Source organism: Culex pipiens, chromosome 3 (genome assembly GCF_016801865.2).
Source record: "Culex pipiens pallens isolate TS chromosome 3, TS_CPP_V2, whole genome shotgun sequence".
NCBI classification, from domain to species: Eukaryota; Metazoa; Arthropoda; class Insecta; order Diptera; family Culicidae; genus Culex; species Culex pipiens.
This window is the reverse complement of record NC_068939.1, coordinates 33,856,024-33,877,639: the sequence shown is the minus strand read 5'-3', so window position 1 is coordinate 33,877,639 and position 21,616 is coordinate 33,856,024. Positions and strand designations below refer to the sequence as shown.

At 35.3% G+C, this 21,616-nt stretch overlaps 2 protein-coding genes across 3 annotated transcripts in view; both read left to right on the top strand.

Annotated features, from left to right (window-relative positions):
• Positions 1-21,616, top strand: part of LOC128093352 (uncharacterized) — a 72,309-nt gene that overhangs the window by 49,073 nt on the left and 1,620 nt on the right. The window lies entirely within an intron of this gene.
• The window catches only part of LOC120429902 (uncharacterized), a 170,813-nt gene continuing 155,007 nt past the window's right edge, over positions 5,811-21,616 (top strand). The window contains exon 1 of one of the 2 annotated variants that reach the window (XM_039594999.2): positions 5,811-6,137. The gene's annotated coding sequence lies outside the window, so the exon portion shown is untranslated. Of the gene's footprint in view, positions 6,248-21,616 lie in introns of both variants that reach the window. The other variant, XM_052711224.1, reaches the window with a different exon arrangement.

Genomic DNA, 21,616 nt, shown 5'->3' with positions numbered 1-21,616 from the left:
ATGTTAGTATACTTATTATTTTCTTTACATATTTCCAGTATACTTACCAATATACTGAGAGTATCTTAATATACTAACCGTTTATTGCTTTTCGGTTAGTATACTAACAAGTATACTGGAATATCGTTAGTATACTCAGTATTCCTAAGTAATATTAGAGTTCCCAGCCCCTTGGGCCAAACAGCTCTTTTTTAGGAGCCACTCATTTTTGCTCGCTCATAAAAATTAGCGGTTCTTTTTAAAATGAAAATGGTAAAAAGGCTATTTTAAAGAATAAGGTGATGTTCATAAAAAAAATCATTGGACTTTTTTTTTGGGTTGGGACCACTGCGTCTTTGATCTATTGCGGTATACCCATTTTATTATCGAAGACTTCAGGATGACACGTTACTATTATTGTATGTTTTGATGTTTCGGCTTCACAGTCACAGAACCGACAGATATCTATTTGACTAAGACCTAGCTTTTTCAAATGATATCTAGACGGACAGTGTCCTGTTATAAGCCCGATATATATATAAGGCGTCATCCATAAAGTATGTCACGCTCTAGGGGGGGAGGGGGGTCTGAGCAAGTGTGACATTGCATGTTATTAGTATAGGAATAGCGTGACAAAGGGGGGGAGGGGTGGGGGGTAAATTTTGGTCGATTTTAGCGTGACGTACTTTATGGATGAAGCCTAATGAGATATTTATTGTTCAGATTGAGTGGTTTTTTTTTGAAGAGCGAGTTGTGGCGCTATAACCACGGCAAATAGTGTTCTAGGCATTTGTGGAAATACAATGTCTCATCCCTGAGGGTTCCGGAGCACCAACACTTCTTAGCATGGTGCTCCCAACGATTAATTGCTCTAACAAACAGGAACGTGAGCGGGGGATCCCCACGTTTCTTCCTCCCCTGTAGATTCAGAACTGTATTGTTGTATGAACATTCGTGTTCATACTCAATCCAATTCAACGAATCATCTTTGCGGTTAACTTTACGCAGTAGGCCTGGCCGTTTTAACGTTTGTGATGTTTCAAAGCAATTTATTGCATTGGGTCACTGCAATTGTTAATAATGACAAGAGGATGCTAGGCGTTAGTCAACCTAAGGCATTTTCCAGGATGCCCTCGAAAGACTGGCTGCGCTACACAGCTAAAAAAGTAGTAATCCAGCTGCGTGTAAAAGACCTGGGTGTAAAATAAATATTGCATTATTTTATGCAATTTTATGTGATTTTACACCCTGAAATATGTAGCCCATCAGTATGGAAAACCTACTTGACCGAAATGTCAAGCTCATATATGCATTTATCCTTACAGCTTTACATCGGTCTGATGGCCGAGTGGGCTAAGGCGCCAGCCCTTACTGTTGGTGCTGGGTTTGAATCCCGTCGGTTGCAACTTTTTTTTTGTGTTTGCAAAAATTGTACATGCAGTGTGTAATATTAAGTGTTTATTTTGACGAAGGTGATGTGCATGCTTTTGCATGCGATTTTACCTACGGATTTTTTGCTGTGTAGGGTTAGATTAGATTAGATTAGGTTGAGTATTTATTTTTTATTTTTGAGTAGAGGGAGTGATGTACTCCCTAGATTGTCTCAGTAATTGTGTTTTCGTCCAGTTCAACTGAATCGTATTTTCCTCATATTTTACAAACTCTATTTTTAATACGCTTTTTGAGACCCCGCAGAAGGGTTCTGGACCAATGAAATGTACTTCTGACCCATTTCTAGCAAGAAAGTCGGCTTTTTCGTTTCCATCTATACCCCAATGGCCCGGAACCCAGTACAGATGTATTAGATTTTCAGATGCTACATGTTTTAAAAGTTTCTGCATTCCCATACTAGCTTAGACTGGCATGTTGGTGATTTTAGAACATTTAAAGCAGTCTTGACTTCTAATACAAATGGATGCACATTCTAAGATGGCATAAATTTCTGCCAAAAACACACTAACTCCTGGACCCGTAATCCCTGCACCTGTCTTGTTTCCCATTTTTTCAGTGCCGTTGATGTTCATTTTTTCAGGAGATGAGGATGATTAAATCCGATAGCCTCGCGCAGAACGAACGGAGGACGCAAGACACATCGGCCGCACAACTCGTACAAAAGTGCAAAATCAAATCCGTTTTCCTGTTGGTACACAGACAAAAACGAAACCGGAAAAAACACGACACAAACCGAAACAAACAACTCGATGGCAACATTTCAAAAGGCATCATGTACATTTTGACACTTTCTGGGTTATTGCATATTCTGAAAGTTCTCCTAATAAGCTCTCTCCATCAAAAATGAGCAAAAGTTACTTCAGTAAAGTCTGTTTAATAATGATTTTAAATAAAGTAACATAAACAAAATCTCTGGCATCGGCAGTGCCTGTTTATATAGCCCTGTCAACCTGTTTTATTGAATATGGATGATTAAGTATCAATAAAAGCAATGTTTGTCATCGATTGTTATCATTAGAACATCCTCTTTTGCAAAAACAAAAAACTAATTATTCTCCTACAGCATTGCCTTGGCGTTCTCGATTGCAAGATTCCTACTCGAAACTAGGTGGCCGAAGGCTTTATTGTTTAGGCAATTGCAAACCTCTCTCTACACCTAAGCTGCCATCCACCCAGGGATTCGCACTGACGACCTTTGGATTGTTAGTCCAATTGCCTACCAGCGACTCCACCGAGGCAGGACCCAGGGAGACGACACCTACACCTGGATTGAGCTAACGACCTAACCCTCTAGGATAGACCGGGGCCAACATTTACTTCCCCATCCGACGGAAGGCGTGGTCAGACAAATCTCGTCTCGAAAATTGCCACCGGGACCGTCTGGGATCGAACCCATCCCGACTGGGTGAGAGGCAACCACGCTGACCCCTACACCACGGTTCCCTTTTTGCATTAATATTAAAATGGGAATTGAAAAATGATGCTCAACATTTAAATGCGATTTTCTCAATACGCATGATTTGTACATGATGCTTTTTGAAATGTTGGCGTCAAACTGTTCACGTCTTCTTCAAAATAACTCGTCCTCTAAAATTTCGAATAAAAAATGGGTAGAGCACACAAACTTTAACTTTGGATTTTGGAGAAATTAGCATGTAATTTTATGAAATTGCGTTATTTTTCTGCTAAAAATACTCTTTTTTACATTCTGATTTAATCGATAAAATTTATAAATGTCAAAATTGTTTAAATCTAGTGGGCTTTTGAATAGTTTTTTTTTGTGAAAATTTCCAAGCTAAGCATTTTGATATGCTGAAATTTGTAATTTATCTTTACGGTCTGTTTTTTTTTTAAATTCAGTCAGAAGGGCAAAGAAAGATTTTTCAAATACTTATTTGGTAAATTTAATCATTCCAAAAAATCATTCGATTATAACTTCTAATGATGTGGACCGATTATTTGTTGAATAAGTGTGTTTTTTGCACGATTTTGCTTGTTTCACTTTTATATAATTTTTACATAAAAGAAGTAAATTTTCATCTAACAATCAAATATTAATTGGGTAATTCTCTACCAACTCACACGAAATCGGGAAAAGTTGCCCCGACCCCTCTTCGATTTGCGTGAAACTTTGTCCTAAGGGGTAACTTTTGTCCCTGATCACGAATCCGAGGTCCGTTTTTTGATATCTCGTGACGGAGGGGCGGTACGACCCCTTCCATTTTTGAACATGCGAAAAAAGAGGTGTTTTTCAATAATTTGCAGCCTGAAACGGTGATGAGATAGAAATTTGGTGTCAAAAGGACTTTTATGTAAAATTAGACGCCCGATTTGATGGCGTACTCAGAATTCCGAAAAAACGTATTTTTCATCGAAAAAAACATTAAAAAAGTTTTAAAAATTCTCCCATTTTCCGTTACTCGACTGTAAAAAATTTTGGAACATGTCATTTTATGGGAAATTTAATGTACTTTTCGAATCTACATTGTCCCAGAAGGGTCATTTTTTCATTTAGAACAAAATTTTTCATTTTAAAATTTCGTGTTTTTTCTAACTTTGCAGGGTTATTTTTTAGAGTGTAACAATGTTCTACAAAGTTGTAGAGCAGACAATTACAAAAAATTTGATATATAGACATAAGGGGTTTGCTTATAAACATCACAAGTTATCGCGATTTTACGAAAAAAAGTTTTGAAAAAGTTACTTTTTGCGTTTCTCTTTGTTTCGTCGTCCGTGTCTGTCGCGGGTGACCATGAACGGCCATGATCGATGACGACCAACTTTTTTAAAACTTTTTTTCGTAAAATCGTGATAATTTGTGATGTTTATAAGCAAACCCCTTATGTATATATATCAAAATTTTTGTAATTGTCTGCTCTACAACTTTGTAGAACATTGTTACACTCTAAAAAATAACCCTGCAAAGTTAGAAAAAACACGAAATTTTAAAATGAAAAATTTTGTTCTAAATGAAAAAATGACCCTTCTGGGACAATGTAGATTCGAAAAGTACATTAAATTTCCCATAAAATGACATGTTCCAAAATTTTTTACAGTCGAGTAACGGAAAATGGGAGAATTTTTAAAACTTTTTTAGTGTTTTTTTCGATGAAAAATACGTTTTTTCGGAATTCTGAGTACGCCATCAAATCGGGCGTCTAATTTTACATAAAAGTCCCTTTGACACCAAATTTCTATCTCATCACCGTTTCAGGCTGCAAATTATTGAAAAACACCTCTTTTTTCGCATGTGCAAAAATGGAAGGGGTCGTACCGCCCCTCCGTCACGAGATATCAAAAAACGGACCTCGGATTCGTGATCAGGGACAAAAGTTACCCCTTAGGACAAAGTTTCACGCAAATCGAAGAGGGGTCGGGGCAACTGCTGTGTGAATTGGCAGAGAATTACCCAATTATTTTCTGCTGTGAATGTACTTCCTAGATTTATTTATAACAAAAAAAATCACTTCAATTTGAAAATTTCTGAACCATTCTTGCCCGGCTCACTTGCCACCACAACCGTCATCGTCATCGACGGTAGTCGTCGTCGTAATACTCCCCCCTCCACCCTTCTTCAATCAACCTGCCAGCATCGTCGATCCTTCCGTCCCCAGTGACTCGATCCTTCCGTTTATCCGGCATGTGGCCGCCGTAGTAATATTTCCAAAGAGAACGGAGAGCGAGCCAGAGCCAGAGCGGGAGAAAAAGAGCGCACACACGTTGGCGTGAGTATCATCGTCATCGTCATCACCGCCAACCATGTGTACGCCGTCGTCGCCGTCTTCGTAGTAGGGTGGGTGACCCTATTGTTAACTTGCTTGTTTTGTTTGGTCGATGTTTGTTTTTGTTAAATTGTTGTTTGTGTTGACGAAGGTTTGATGACAACGCGAAGAATTGTAGTTTTTCTTGAAGATTTTGGACTTTTATGTTGAAAATACCTTGTGCATTCGTATTTTGAACATTTCTTCAAAACCCAACAATAGAGCCGCTCTCCCGAGGGAATAAACGCCGATTTTCGCACACCGCACTCACTCGCCGCGGCTGAGTCTGAGCCGGAGCGTGGTTTGAGCTTGAGCCCTGAGACCCCGTCGTCGTCGTCGTCGTCGCGCGCCGGGAGACTTTGCGACTGTTGATTCTTTTTAGCGTGCTGCCAGCCAGTAATCGCACAGTTTTCCTCCGGCCGTTCCGTGGAGCAGAAGCACTTTTTCGTTCGTCGTCGAGCAGAGCGGAAGTTGTGTCGATTTCTTGTCTCGTCTGTGTACTGGGGAAGTTCGTCGTGGCGCGAGATTTTTTTTTTTTTTTGCGGGGAAAAGTTTGTGGAAAAACGTTAAACTTTTGAAAGGAAAAAATAAAAATAAAACAATTTTAACAATAAATAGGGAAAAATATTATTTAAAGTTCTAAACTACAGAAGAAGAAATACCTAACAACAAGTGAAATATTCAAACAGAAGAAACAAAATCAGTGATCGTCTCGCAAAAGAGAGAAGAAGTAAACAAGTGAAGAAGATTAAAGGAAAAAAAGTGGAAAGAGAAGAAAATACGCTTGGAAAAGATCGCGTGTGGTGAATTTTCCACTTTCGTATTTTTTTGTTTTTTTTTTCTGCTTTCGAATTTGGGAAGAAGAAAAACAAACACGTTCGAAAATGTGTGTCTGTAGGATCGTGTGCGTAACGTGAAAAAACACACTCATCATCGTCTGTGAAAGTAAGTGAGAACCATCAGATCAAGTGCAACAGCAAAACGTTAGTAGGGGTGACGAAAAAAAAAAGAAGGTGGCAGGAAGGGCCAGGGGTCGGTTGCAAATGTTTACTCAAGTGAGTTGTTTTCGCTGAGAGGCGACAAAAATTTATATATCTGTTTAATATTGAAATGTGTGCACTTTTTGTTTACCTGTTTTGTTTTCTGGGCCGATTTGTGTGTAAGCGTGTGTGTGTATATTCCACGCGTGTTGATAGTAAATTTTGTTACTGTTTTGCTTACGAGTGGATGGTCAATTTCTGTTTGTTTAGTTGTTTTGGGTTTGGCAAAAAATAGTAAATGTTTTCACAAGGCGTGATATTTTTGTAGGACGCGTACACGCAACTTGTACTATGTTGTAATAACAAATCGATGCAATTGTAAGCGGAATTTGCTGTTTGAACACCGATCCCGATTAGCTACAAATGTAAACATGTAAATATTGTCTGTTAGCATTTGTTGAACTTGCTTTTTGGACCTGCTGTTTGGCTTTAATTATGGGCAGCAACGTTTGCAAATAGACTTAAAAGTTAAGGAATTTATATTTTTTGCAGGTGGGCTTTTAGTTACAATTTCACAAAATTCAAAAGATTTCTGGATAAACCCAAACATGCTTAAATTATTCTAAACGCACGGGAAACCATCTTGATTTTTTTCATCTTTTTGTACTTGAAATTCAAATAAAAAACTGCCAACAACTTTGCAACAGCCTCATGACAAACAACTATTGAAATTTGGAAAGTTAACTTTAAATTTTTAGGAGTACAGTGGACTCTCTCGCTTACGATATTGAAGGGACCGTCGAGAGCGGGAGGTATCAAATTATAGAACTAAAAATCAAAGCAGCCAAAGAATCCACTGTATTTTGTGAATTTGTATTTATTTCTTTTATAAGTTATGCTTAGTATTCACTTATTTATTGGGGGATATTCATTTTGAATTTCTTTAAGTTTTCAAAAATATATAGTTTTGGAATTAGTTTTCCTTCAAGGTTCATCAACATTTCGCATTATCGCGGAGATTAAAAACTATTATTGTTAAAATTTTTAGTATGTATTTCATTCAATAATTATTTTATTAAAGAAACAGCACCTTTGTAACCGACCCTCTCCGATTTCAATGAAACTTTGTAGACATGTTATCCTAGGCCTATATAAGCCATTTTTGTGTATATGGAACCAATAGTACTCGAAAATAAAATTTGAGAAGGGCGTAAGGTATTTATATATTTTTGTATTTTGCAATTTAAAAATTACTGTATCTTGGAGCCGTTACATCGTATCAAAAAGTGGTCAAAGACAAACTTGTAGGAAATTGAACGGGCTTTCTGAAAAAAAAAAATACACTGAAACAAAAATACAAGCCTCTTCTATGAGATTTTTTGATTTTTAAGTTTAAAATTAAATTTCACGATGTCACGATTTTTTTTCTTCAATTTTTTTGAGAAATAGCCTAAGATGTTACAAAAAGGCTCACGAAAAATGCAGGATGGTATGTCTGTCCTAAAAACATATAAAAATCATTTACTAAAACTGTTTTTTTGAAAAGTGGTCTAAACGTCAACATTTTTAAAAACCGATAGTGGGAATCGATTCCCTAGACAATTTTACATAAAAGTCTCCATATTGACCATTGTCCTATGTCCAATCCTTGTAAAGAAACAGCGGTTTTAAAAATAAAAATGTTGAAAATATAGGTTTTCTGGTGGTTTTTGGCAATTTCTATATGACAGACTTAGTTTTTCAGTCTCGTAAATATTTTTACCGGAAAGCTCGTCCGATTTTCCATAAGTTTGCCTTTGGTTTATTTCTTTTTTTTTCTTGAACAGAGCAGAAAGTTTTGAACAAATTTTAAATATTTTTTTTATTCAAAAAAATTGAACGACTAGAGAAAAATTATCAAAATTAAACTAAATTACAATTATACCACATTTTAAAACTTTTAAAACAAAAACATTCTTCATAATACTCTAGTTTTTTTATTGTTCTGTAAGTGGCAATAATTTCCAAATTTCCATAATTTTTGTTTAAATATATATTAATCCCAGGTTACAGGTATTATTTCGATTTGTGATCTCGAAAACTGAAGTTTGTAAAAAGCATCTACTATCGGATAATCAGAATTTTGCTCATGAATGAAATTTTTTCCAAAGTGTTTTTAACTTTTTCAAAGTAAGAAATAGCTGAAATCAAGAGAGCAAGCAACTCTCTATATTAGATGTATCTGATTTTGTTTGAATAGCGGCAAACTGCAAAAGTAACGAGAAAAGCTCAAAATGCTTTGTATGACTTTAATGGGTTTATTTCCTCTATGTGCACTGTTTGATTATTAATGCAAAAATACCCATTAGACTTTTTTTTTGCAAAAGAATACAATTGTAAAATTTGGAATTTTTTAAAAAATTAGCTTCAAGTTAATTTGGAATGGGTTTGGAAGATTTTTTACCATCCTTAACTTTGGCGCAAAATATACCCTATTGGAAAATCTCTAAAATGAAAAATATATAATAATTAAACGTAAAAATAAGTAACAATCATAGGATTTAATTTCATTTTTCAAATATTACTTAACCAGTAAGACTCGTCTCAAGATTTATATTTTTGAAACACATAATGACCCTATACGTTTTTCCAAAAAGTTTTTTTTTTTCGCGGTGACTTTGTGACAAATTTTAATCAAAAAGTGAGCAAATTGAATTGATTACTCAAATTTACCATTAAAATGTTACTTTCTATGATTCTTTTAAAACAATACTAAATTAAAAGTAATTATATGCTTTTTCAACAAGGTTTATTAACTTTTATTTTAAATGTACAAAAAATTGTAAAAAGTTAATACGTAAAAAATTTCAAGTATGATCAAATATACTGAAAAATGTTTTTATGAATACGTTATTTTATTTTGTAGCAAAATTCATAAATTTTGTTTGCTGAAAATGCCTGTATTTTTGAAGAGTGTTTTCAATTATGTTTCAATATCGCTTAAAACCATTAACTAAGAAACTTATTTTGACTATTCTTTGAGTAAAATTGGCCAAATAATTAGTTAAGTAACTAAGAAACTCGTTCTGCTGAAAAAACCTATAAATCTTAACACATTTTTGATTTATGTTTCAATAACACTTAAAACTATGAAACTTATTGCAATTATTCTTTGTGAGAAATTCCCTTTACTTTAGCCCCACATTTTACTACCAAGCTCATTATAGTTCCATACCTTTTGTATTTAATTCGTATTTTTCATTTGAAGAAAAAAAAATCAACCTATCAATGTCACCCCGGTATACGGTTTTCGTTTTTTTTCAAGTTTCCTTTTTTATGAAACGCGTGATGATAACCTACAATTTTGCGATTCCTTTTGAATTAAAATTTGTTTTTTTTTTGTACGCTAAAAATCATTTTTTCATCCAATTTTTGATCTTTAAAATGCATTGGAAAAAGCTCTTAAAATTTGAGAAAATTTTTAGGTTGGAGGTGTGACTTGTTTTATGTGACTTTGCTAATGTGTTTAAAAATGTATTTTTTCTGGGGTCAACTCTGGCTGTGTTTTTCACTAATATTTCTTTGTTATTTGCAAAAATAAGTATGCAGTAATTTTTGTATTGTCCCAGACCTTAAAAAAAAAAATTGATAATGGTATCGTTGTATAGTAGAAAATGTTAAAATGTGTATAGTAGAAAAACATTAAAAAGTGATTGTCAAAACATGAAAAACTAGATAGGAAAAACAAACATTGACTAAACAAGATAAAGCAAATAAAAATACAAAAAATGAAACAAGAAAAAAAGAACAAGAGAAGTAAAGTTTTAAATAAATTGTTTTTAAATATTGTTGCCCTCCCACATGATTATGACCACGAATATAGTTCGTAATAGCCTAAATCCATCATGAGAATATAATACAAATATATTTGAGGCAATCTTATGACAAATGTTTATACCACCGGAAAATTATATAAGCAATTCTCGTAATACCCACTTAAGATTCCTGGAATCTGCCTAGCATCCCATGGAGTGTGGCGAGTGTTGGCCATAACTTTATTTTGCTCCCTCCCATCTGGTGGTGATGGTGGTTGTTTACAAATTTTTCATAACAGCTAATTATACATTCTTAGAGTCGTTCGAATAATCCCTACGACGACAGCGGTAATTATCACACACACACATCACCACATGTTCCCGACGGTGGCAAAACCGTGTCAACCCACACACGCATTCTCAGGGAGCGAAGCAGAAAAAAAAATGGAAAAAATAAAGAAAAGATTTTTCCTATTCTAGTGTTGGTTCCGTCGCCGTCGGTGTCAGGCGCGCGCGACTCAACTATTTAGTCAGCGCAACGAAACGCGCGCGCCACTCGTGCAAAATATTTAGCATTCTTTTCGAATTTATTTATTTAATTTTTGTGCTGATCCGCCCGCGATACATCCTCGGGCTCTTTTACTTCTATAAATACTTCCTTCTTCCACGTTGTCATCGTCATCGATGTCGCGAATGATTTTGTTTTTAAATTTTTTATCATTATTTTTTGTTTTGAGTTTTTTTTTAAATTCCAGAAAAAAATGTTTCTTTCAATGTTCATCAATTGTCATTTCACCCATTTTATGTTGTGGTCAAATGTTAATCTTGTGTGTCAGAATCGCTCGTTCTCTCTTTTTTATTTCAATTCTTTATAAGATGAGCAACTATGCGTGACCGCGGCTACATTTCTTCCACCTTCTCTGAGTGATTCATTCTGAATGTTGGCCAAGATCGGTCGGCGGCTCAGTTACGTTTACTAGGCACATGAAGTAGGAAGCAACTATAGAATCGAGCGAAACGAAGACGACGACGAAGACGATTCGCGAGAACGCGCGAGTTTGGCGCGTGGTTCGTTGCTCGTGTGCCAATGGATCTTTCTCTCTTTTTTGTTACTTCTGCTACAGACGATAGTAACCGAGGTCAGAACTTGTTTTGGTTGGAATGACCGAGCTGGCAGAACTGCTGTGAAAACGATGGTAATAGGACAGAATCTGGCTGTGAAGGAATTGGCAGTTTTTTCGAGAAAAATTGTAAATAAAAAAACTTAAAATCGTTAATTAATCCACCTGTTGGTGGTTGGTGTCTTCCTCTCATTTGGTAATTTCGTATGAAAGAGAAATTTTTCGCTTTCAAAAATTTGCAAAATTTTTGTCATCAGAATACAGACACCATCTTTCAAGAAGATGGCACCACTCTACACAATTGTTATGTTGAAAATCACCCTTTTTTGTAGTCGTCGAAATAGTTTTTTCAGAGTAATGATCATTTTTTCTTTAAAAATAATTGACAGCTTCACCTTAAACCACTAAGAACCAACCATGGCTTCTGGACAATATACAATACAATTTTAAATCCTCAAAAAGCATTGGAAAGGAGTACTCTTAATATTATAAGATGATTTTACTTGTTTTATGTGATTTTGCCAATGTTTTGGAAAAGTTATTTTTTTTTTGTTGGACTTTGGCCTTGTATTTACGTACCTATACGGAACATATTTAAAAAAAAATTATGTTCTTCTAAATCAATTTATCCTTGCTTTCGAAATATTCCTTGTGAGTTTTACAATACTGTTCAAATAATTACTGTCCAAACTCGATTATCCGATAGCTTGACTTTGGATAATTGAATCACGAACAATTTTTGTTTGTCAATTTTCTTACTTTGAACACAAAATTAGACGACCTTATTTTAGTCAATTTTGAAATGTCAATTTCATATTTATTGACAAAATTAGAGGTGGGCAAAACCGCTCTTTTTTAGGAGCTGCTCATTTTCGTTCGTTCATTAAAAAGAGCCGTTCTTTTGAACGGCTCTTTCGCTTTTTTACAAAATGTTGATGAAAAGGGTTTTTTATAAGTTATTTCACATTGGACTTTTGTAAATTATTTAATTAATAAAAATTAAAACTGAAAACGAGAAGATGCTCTTGAAAACCTTGGTGGTCTCTATGTCGAGAACATTCGATTAATTGAATGTCATCCAACTTAAATCTAGGATGCTGGAAAAATTGCAATTAATTTTAAACTGCGTTTATTTCTGCAAGAATTGAACTAATGCAGATATTTTATTTGGAGAAAATATTCTGTGAACTTTTTTGTACAAACGCTGAAGTTTAATCGGACAAAAGGATTTTTTCCAAAATCTCCATACTATTCAGTAGATTTTTGGTAATATTTTACAAATTATGCTCAAATTTGTATTCCGATAATACTTTAATGTACAATCAGTTGTGTAATGATTTTTTTTTCATTTTGTTCAGATAATGTATTTTTATAAGCTTTGAAATATTTGCTTTTTTTTTCAATTCTCAAAAAGAAATTTAATACAACATTTTTTTTTGGAAATTCAATAAATTTATTCATAACGAAACTGTGCCGCCTTGAAACGGTTCTTTCAAAAGACCGGAGTTTAAAAAAGAACCGTGGTTCTTTTTTTGTGAGCCACGGTTCGTTCGCTCTTTTCAGTGAATCGGCTCTTTGAGCGGCTCGCTCTTTTTTTGCCCACCTCTAGACAAAATGCGTTTTTTCGTCATTTGGCCGCCATCTTGGATTTCAAAATTCTACATTACTTAAGCGTAGTGCAGGGGTCATACCTAACTCGACATTAAAAAATAAGACAAGTGAAATTTTTCCATACCTTAGGATAATCGAGTCTGGATTGTATTATTGTTTCAGTAATATTTCCGTGAGTTTTTCCTTTCCTTCAAACAAATCGGATCGATTTTTTTTTGTTTCTGGAATGTTTTTGTAAGCTTTTTTTTCAGTCTTCCAAACCTTAACAGTTCTTTAACTTTTAAACGTAAGCAGTTGTTTACCAAATGTGACGACCAAAAGTCAAAATTCGAACGTATTTTGAATAACTCTATGTTTTTTTTCAAAAAAGTTTATTCTTGTTGCTTTAATATTTCTGTCAGTTTTAGCAGTCTATGTATGGACTTCCATATGACCATAGAAAATGCTGTGCATCACTGTTTCATTCAAACAATATTGACAGCTTTTGATACCCAGGAATGCCATATTTGTTTGTATTTCACAGACATTTGGATAAAATAAGTAAATTATTGTTTTTTAAATAAGAAGCTTTTGTTTTTTCAGTGGTCATAAATTGCCTAAAATGGATTATCTAATGGTTTTCCATGTCGATTTATTCGATTGTACGACAAGTGCACAGACATTTCAAAAAATCATGTGGTCCATACACATATGGGACACCCCTAACAAAATTCGAAAATTGCCAAATTTTAAGCGCCAGGTGCAACTCTAATCTTCATTTGAAAAAGTCTAATTTTCAAGGGACAACCCTAATGAAATTCGAAAATTGTCCAAATATATGTCTTCCATGTAATTTTGCTCCGCTGAATTTGAATCTGCCCTCAGAATTGACTCAAATTATCAAAATATCGATTTTTGGTTATATTTTAACTTAGTGATAATTTTAAATGAAAACTCGAAATATGTCCAAAATCGATTTTTCGACACTTTGCCCAATTCTGAGGAATTTAGATTCAGATTCAGCGGGAAAAATTACATGGAAAAACATATACTTGGACAATTTTCAAATTTCGCTAGGGTGGTCCCATATGGGTTTCCCTTGAAAATTAGACTTTTTCAAATGAAGATATCTCGAGTGTAAAGAAAAAACACCCTTGAGATGAAACCTGGAGCTTAAAATTTGGCTTGCTTCTTTCGAGATATTTAAGTTTTCAATTTGCATCTTTTTTACTTTAAAATGGCTGTAACTTTTGACCCTTAAGTCCAAATTTACATGTCAAAAAATAAAAATGATAGTGTTTTAGAGCTCATAAAGTGTCTCTTACATCACTTTTCTCTAAAACTTAACCCTGAATTGCCACGATATAAAAAATGATTTTTGAAGGTTTGCTCAGATGTTTTCTATAAATTTGGTCGAAAAATCCATTTTCCACTTAATTTTGCGATCTGGACCACTATGCAATGGTAAAAAAAGTAATTTTTACAACTTTCTGATATTAAAATTTTAAGTGTTAAATGTTAAAGAATTTGATAATATGTTTTCGAGGGCCCAGGGAATTTATCATTTTAAATTTTGACAACACATCTCATTTTTAAAATTGAAGTCAGTAAGCGTTTCGTAAACAGTTTTGCCAAGGTATAATAGATTTGGGCTTCCTGAATACGATTCAATCGACATAGGTAATTGAATTTTAATTGATTCACTGCCAATAAATAACATTCTAAATTTTAGGTTTTAATGGGACGAAAACATCTCTTCAATCTGTGGGGTATTTTAATGACAATTTAAAAACACTAAAAACATAAATTTTTAAACACTAAAAACTTAAATTTTTAAATTTTTTGCCTATTTATTTTTCGAGCCAATTTTAAAGGGGAGGTGGGGGGGGGGGGAGGTGTACCAGCCAACCTATTTGTACCAGCCTTGAAAAATCGAATGTTTCGGTTTACAATAAGAGCAATTCTCTACGAAATCGATCTTTTTTTTGAATTTTAGTTTTTATATTTTTTAATCCGACTGAAATTTTGTTGGTGCCTTCGGTATGCCCAAAGAAGCCATTTTGCATCATTAGTTTGTCCATATAATTTTCCATACAGCTGTCCATAAAAAAATGATGTATGAAAATTTAAAAATCTGTATCTTTTGAAGGAATTTTTTGATCGATTTGGTGTCTTCGGCCAAGTTGTAGGTATGGATATGATACACCGTAAAAAAATGGTGATTTTTTATTTAACTTTTTGTCACTAAAACTTGATTTGCAAAAAAACACTATTTTTATTTTTTGATATGTTTTAGAGGACATCAAATGCCAACTATTCAGAAATTTCCAGGTTATGCAAAAAATCTTTGACCGAGTTATGAATTTTTAAATCAATACTGATTTTTTCCAAAAATCGAAATATTGGTCGCAAAAATTTTTCATATTCATTTTTCGATGTAAGATCAAATTTGCAATCAAAAAGTACTTTAGTGAAATTTTGATAAAGTGCACCGTTTTCAAGTTATAACCATTTTTAGGTAACTTTTTTAAAATATACGCAGTTTTTCATTTTTTAAAAATAGTGCCCATGTTTGCCCACTATTGAAAAAATATTTTTGAAAAGCTGAGAAAATTCTCTATATTTAGCTTTTTCGGACTTTGTTGATACGACCCTTAGTTGCTGAGATATTGCCATGCAAAGGTAAAAAAACAGGAAAATTGATGTTTTCTAAGTCTCACCCAAACAACCCACCATTTTCTAATGTCGATATCGATATAAATATGAAACATTCGTGAAATTTTCCGATCTTTTCGAAAAAAATATTTAGAAAATTTTTAAATCAAGAATAACATTTCAAAAGGGCCAAACATTCAATATTACGCCCTTTTGAAATGTTACGCAATATTACGACCTTTTGAAATGTTTGTCTTGGTTTAAAAAAATTTAAAATATTTGTTTTCGAAAAGATCGGAAAATTTCACGAATCTTTCATATTTTAACATTGTAAATCGGACCATTAGTTGCTGAGATATCGACATTAGAAAATAGTGGGTTGTTTGGGTGAGACTTAGAAAACATCAATTTTCCTGTTTTTAAACACTTGCATGGCAATATTTCAGCAACTAAGGGTCGTATCAACAAAGTTCAAAAGAGCAAAATATTGATAATTTTCTCAGCTTTTCAAAAATATGTTTTTCAAGAGTGGGCAAACAAGTGCACTAATTAAAAAAAAATGAAAAAATGCGACTATTTTTAAAAAAGTTACCTAAAAATGGCAATAACTTGAAAACGGTGCACTTTATCAAAATTTCACTACAGTACTTTTTGATTGCAAATTTGATTTTACATCGAAAAATGAATATGAAAAATTTTTGCGACCAATATTTCGATTTTTGGAAAAAATCAGTATTGATTAAAAAATTCATAACTCGGTCAAAGATTTTTTGCATGACCTGGAAATTTCTGAATAGTTGGCATTAAAAATAGTGTTTTTTGCAAATCAAGTTTTAGTGACAAAAAGTTAAATAAAAAATCACCATTTTTTTACTGTGTATCATATCCATACCTACAACTTTGCCGAAGACACCAAATCGATCAAAAAATTCCTTCAAAAGATACAGATTTTTGAATTTTCATACATCATTTTTGTATGGCAAAAAAAAGCAAAGTAATCCACTTTAACGACCCCCGGGTCTTTTGTGGTCTCTGTTGCAAGTTTCTGCTCATTTCTAGGCGTCCGAAGGTTATGTGTGGTGAGTCACCCAAAACCTCTTTTACGCAAATGGACCGACGTTTTACTTCCCCATCCGATAGAAGGCGTGGTCAGGCAAATCTCGTCTCGAAAAATGCCACCGGGTCCGTCTGGGATTGAACCCAGGCCATACTGGGGTTTAGAGGCTACCACGCTAACCACTAAACCACCGGACCCGGCCATATTTGTATGGACAGCTGCCAAATTTGTATGGGAAATTATATGGACAAACTAATGATGCAAAATGGCTTCTTTGGGCATACCGAAGGCACCAAAAAAGTTTCATTTGGATTAAAAAATACAAAAAAAAAAATCGAATGACCGAAATCTGAGAGAACTGCTCATAAGTGTTGAAGTAGTATTTAATAAAAAATATCTAAACCCATGAAATCGGTAGATTTTGTGGAGAATTGTTTCCTGATTTTTATAGAAAAAAAAAACAAATTGTGTATTGGCTTGAACAAACAATTGCATTGCTATTGACCCCAAGCCATCAAGAAATAATTCTCTCAATCAGAACGGCATTACATTGTAGGCGTTTTAACTACCCATTTACGTAGGTCTAAATAATATCTGTTTTTGCTACGATTGCAGAATTTATAAAGTGCAGAAAGTGCAATAAAACTGCACCCGCTATAAAAGTGGCACCCCCTTGCTGAATTACGAACTGAGAAAAATTCAATTTTTATACGCAAGTCGCGGGGGTTTGCGGGCAGCCATACTCTCGACCTACCCAAACCGTCCAATGGTCGTCAAAGATTGGTTGGTTTTTAACTGCAGTTCATGTGAAATTCAATCCACCACCACCACCAGGAATGCTAATGAGAATCGTGCCCCAGCCGCGAAGCGGTTTTTCGTGTGCTGGGACTTGAGCTAATTAATAAATCTGCGAGGCCGACTTTCGAAAGTGCATTTTGCCAAAACATAACGCTTTTTATTTTAATCGTCCCCCCCTGGAAACTAGAGCAAGAGGTCAATGAAAGTCCTGGGGTTATAAATAACGGAATTTAGCGTGCTCGACCGATGCACCTGATGCACACCTCCTCCTCCTCCACGTAATCTAACTTTATCTCGGTACAATTCCATTAATCTTATCACAAGCATCCAAGCTCCAGGACAACGACTTTTTGCGCGCTGGCAGCACTGCACTCTGGTGGAGATGCAACTCCTCGTTGCACAAAGCTGTGGGCTCATATTTCACCAGACACTGCACTTTTGGGTTGCACGCCGTGCTCTACACAGGTCGGTGAAGCTGGCTGGCTCGTTTTTTTTGGTCGGCGTGTAATACGACAGTCAGAATAAATGAATTTACAAATTCCACAACTTACACGAGAAAACTGGCGCTCGCTCGCTTGTTTTTGGTTGGAACAGTTTGACCACGGAGTTGTAATGGCAGGGACGTACACAGTTTCTCAAAAAAAAAAAAATGAATTCGGCAAATCTTTTGTGAATTAACGCAAAATTTGGCTAAACGCAAATATTTTTGTAAAAATCGCAAAAAAATTCACAAAAGTTTTCTATTTTAGCATTGAAAAACTCATCAATAATTTTAGAGATATCACGAGTTGAAACATAAGGGCTAAAACAAATATAAAATTAAAATCAATTTCCAGGTTTTCCTTCGTAATTTCCCGGAAATACCCCCTTTTTTAGGACGTCTCTGCAGAACTAGATTCCCTGGCAGCTCGCGCCAGAAGACAATCGTTCGCCGCGGGACCACGACCATGGTCCCATGCTGGACTTTACTGCTGCTCAACCCTCAGTCTTCCGAAGCCCTCTGGTTGGTCATTGCACGTCTAGTCTTGCCCCTTTACCGTGCCAACCCTGTCCACTGCACCAGTGTGTGGTGATTGTTTTTTCCCCCCCTTCGTCATTTAAAAATGCATTCAGTTTATAAAGGTTTTTAATTGAATTGCAAGTTGGTCAACGTTACAGTCACCACCACCGTCTGTAGGTCGTCGTCGTCGGGCATTTGGGCCGAACTTGAGCCCCAAATGGAACAAGTTGCAGTTTGGTCTACATTTGTGCAGTTGCAGTTGAATGTTTGGGTTTGTTCTCTCACAGTCGGTGGTGATTGTGTGACTTTGTGAAACACTAGAATCGTAATGGAATAGCAAATGTGGGTTTTTGGGATGCAGTTTTTGATTCAAGGACAGTGTTGCCGACTGTGAGGATTGGACCTTGCTTTTTGAAGCGTAAAATTACTATTTTTTGTAACAAAGATATTACAATAATCATATTTTAAAAATCAATTCCTGGAAAGAATTACTTTTTTTTTGCTAAGTTCAGGAATATCTTCCTACTATACATGAGATCAGAACGCGCCAAACGTAAACCATGCCGGTTCGCACATCATGCCATGCTGTGGTCCAACGCTGCGGCCTCCTCCACATGTGGTTCCCCCACTTTGGTGACATGTGTGTCAAATTCTTGGCCTATCGGGTTTCAGGCCGGCCCCTCTTCGGGGGCTACGTATGTCCTACTCGTCAGAGGACAGGGTTGACAATCCCTTCGAAAAGAGTTTTTCAGTATTTTAGCAATATTATAACAAACATTAGTTGGATGAACACAACCCTTTATTTTTTTTGGAAACGTAAAGTTTGTCGGAATGACGCAACAAGTGATTGACACTTGAAGAGACGGGCGAGAAACGGTGGAGTGTGTCGTGGGAGCAGAGGGACATTCCACAAAAACGGATCATATTGCATATCGATATCGAAAGCATGTTCTCCCGGATCTTCCAGAATGATGAGTAAGGAATGCAGACGCAAGGACCAGGAAATGTTAGCTTTTTTGTGCAGGCATGTTAACGCGCAAAAAAGGCGACGTGGCTAAATATTTTTGTAATTTAAATTTACAAAAAAGATTTAAAAACGTTATTTTGCTATACAGCAATGATGTCAACCATCGCGACGCTCATTTTTGGTTCATGGCACATTTTTTGTTTAGTTACGGAACTTGACAAAGTTGTGTTTGAAGGACTTGTAGAACACACCAAATCGTACAACTTTGCTGAACATAGTGTTGATTTTTGATGAATACAAAAAAGTTACAACTAAAAATGCGTTAAGCAAACGAAAGCATCGCGAACCATTGTACCTGAGGTCTTAAATCTTCTTGTATACATTGCTATACAATGTATTGCTATACATTGTAACATTGCTATACAATGTTCTGAAGAAATGTTACTGTTGGTAAGTTCTACAAGTCGTCGCCGTCGTGCTAACTTGTCGTTCGTGCATTTTGGGCCAAATTGAGTTAAGAACGCCATTTTGTGCAGCTCACAATGCCTCATCTTTTGACTTTCACAGATCCCCAAAATTCGATTTCAATACTGAGATATTCAATGAAAACCAAAAAAGCTCCGAAAATTTTTGTCACTCTACATATGAAAGAAGTTTCAATCCTGTCGTGCTATCTTGTCACTCCCTGAAAATTGATGTAAGTGCGACAAAGGGCAAAGGGATTTCAGGTCAGGATGCGTTTGACGCACGTACAAGTTAGACTAACGTAAACATTTTTAATTATAACTCGGGACTCCAGCAACCAACTTCAACCAAACTTCGGGACAATGCACAGAATGGCCAGCCAAACAAAACGTGTTTGTTGTTGTTTACATTGCTTGCTTTCGTTTTTGTTTATTCAAGGTCAAACATTAAAACGCGTTTTTCTCGGAACGTCAAAATGGCGGGTGCGACATGATAGCACGACGACGTCGAAGTGCTTCGAACACCAAAAAGCAAAGCAATCCACTTTAACGACCCCTGGGTCTTTTGTGGTCTCTGTTGCAAGTTTCTGCACATTTCTAGGCGTCCGAAGGTTATGTGTGGTGAGTCACCCAAAACCCCTTTTACGCAAATGGACCGACGTTTTACTTCCCCATCTAATAGAAGGCCAGGAGGATAAGGCGGGAATCGAACCCGCGCCCCATGGCAACTTAGGGATCGGCAGCCGAAGCCGCTAACCACCGCGCCACGAGGCCCTCCCACCATTTTGTCGAATTCCGTAACTGGAAAGCACTACAAACGAAAAATGTGCCGCGAACCAAAAATGAGCGCCGCGATGGTTGACATCACTGCTATAAAGCAATTTTTTTTGAAAAGAACATAAATTAATAAAAAAGTGCTACGATCGGGCACAATTTTTTCCTAGGTTCTTTGGTCTAAATAATTAGACTCGTAGTTTTTGGTTTGGTTGGGTGAGGTACGCCGTGATAGAATGGTCCCAAAAATTCTAATTTTCGTAAATTTTCGATTTTTTTTTAAATATAACTCCGAGCCGTTTCAACCGATTTGTGCTTTCTTGGACGTTAATGAAAGGTTATAAGATGAGCTTTGAAGGAAAATTGTTTACTGTACGGAAACTTTAGTCTAGCATTTGAAAATAGCCTATATCTCGCAACATTTTTTATCGTATTCCTCGGAAAATTCACATAAAATATCTTTTGTCAAAGAATCCCCAGTATTTGGATAAGTATTTATCTTGTTTGATTTATGTTTGTGTTTGGCTTATTTTAGCACCATATTTTGCAACTTTTTCTATGTTTTCACCTTTATTTTATCGAAATTTACATTAAAATGGGCTTGGGATATGACAAAAATTATTGCATGCTTATTTTTTTCATAAAATATAGGAAAAACACAGCCTGAGTTTATATTTTTCGTAAAGGACCATCTATAAACCTATCTATTTTTTTTTTAATTTCAGACCCCTCTCCCCCCTTGCGGACAATTGTTCATAAAAATAGATCTTTTTTGTGTAGATTGTTTGAAATATTAAATTGAAAATGGTTAACAATCTGTTGCAAATATGTTTCAAAATTTATTTACGTTGCCCCCCATTTCAATTGGTGCAAAAAATCATTGGACAGAACATTTTTTTTTGAAAAACATTAAAATTTTAATGAAAATTCAAGTCTTATCAACTGAAAACAATCTAAAATACATTTATCCGCAATAACAACAATATTTTGCATGTTTGACTTTGACTTTCTTTGCTAAAAATGTCCTCCTAAAAAAGGGAAAAATAAAAAATTTCAGAAAAAAAATTTTGCAGTAGAGGGTTAAGTGTATTTCTGGAGCAACATTTGAAAAGGGCGCATAAGCATTTTGACAGCTAGAACTATTTTGCAAATTTCGAGATAACAGGTAACAATTTAACAAAACCCGCAGCGGTAGAAGGTGGATGAATGGTCAGCTATTGTTTA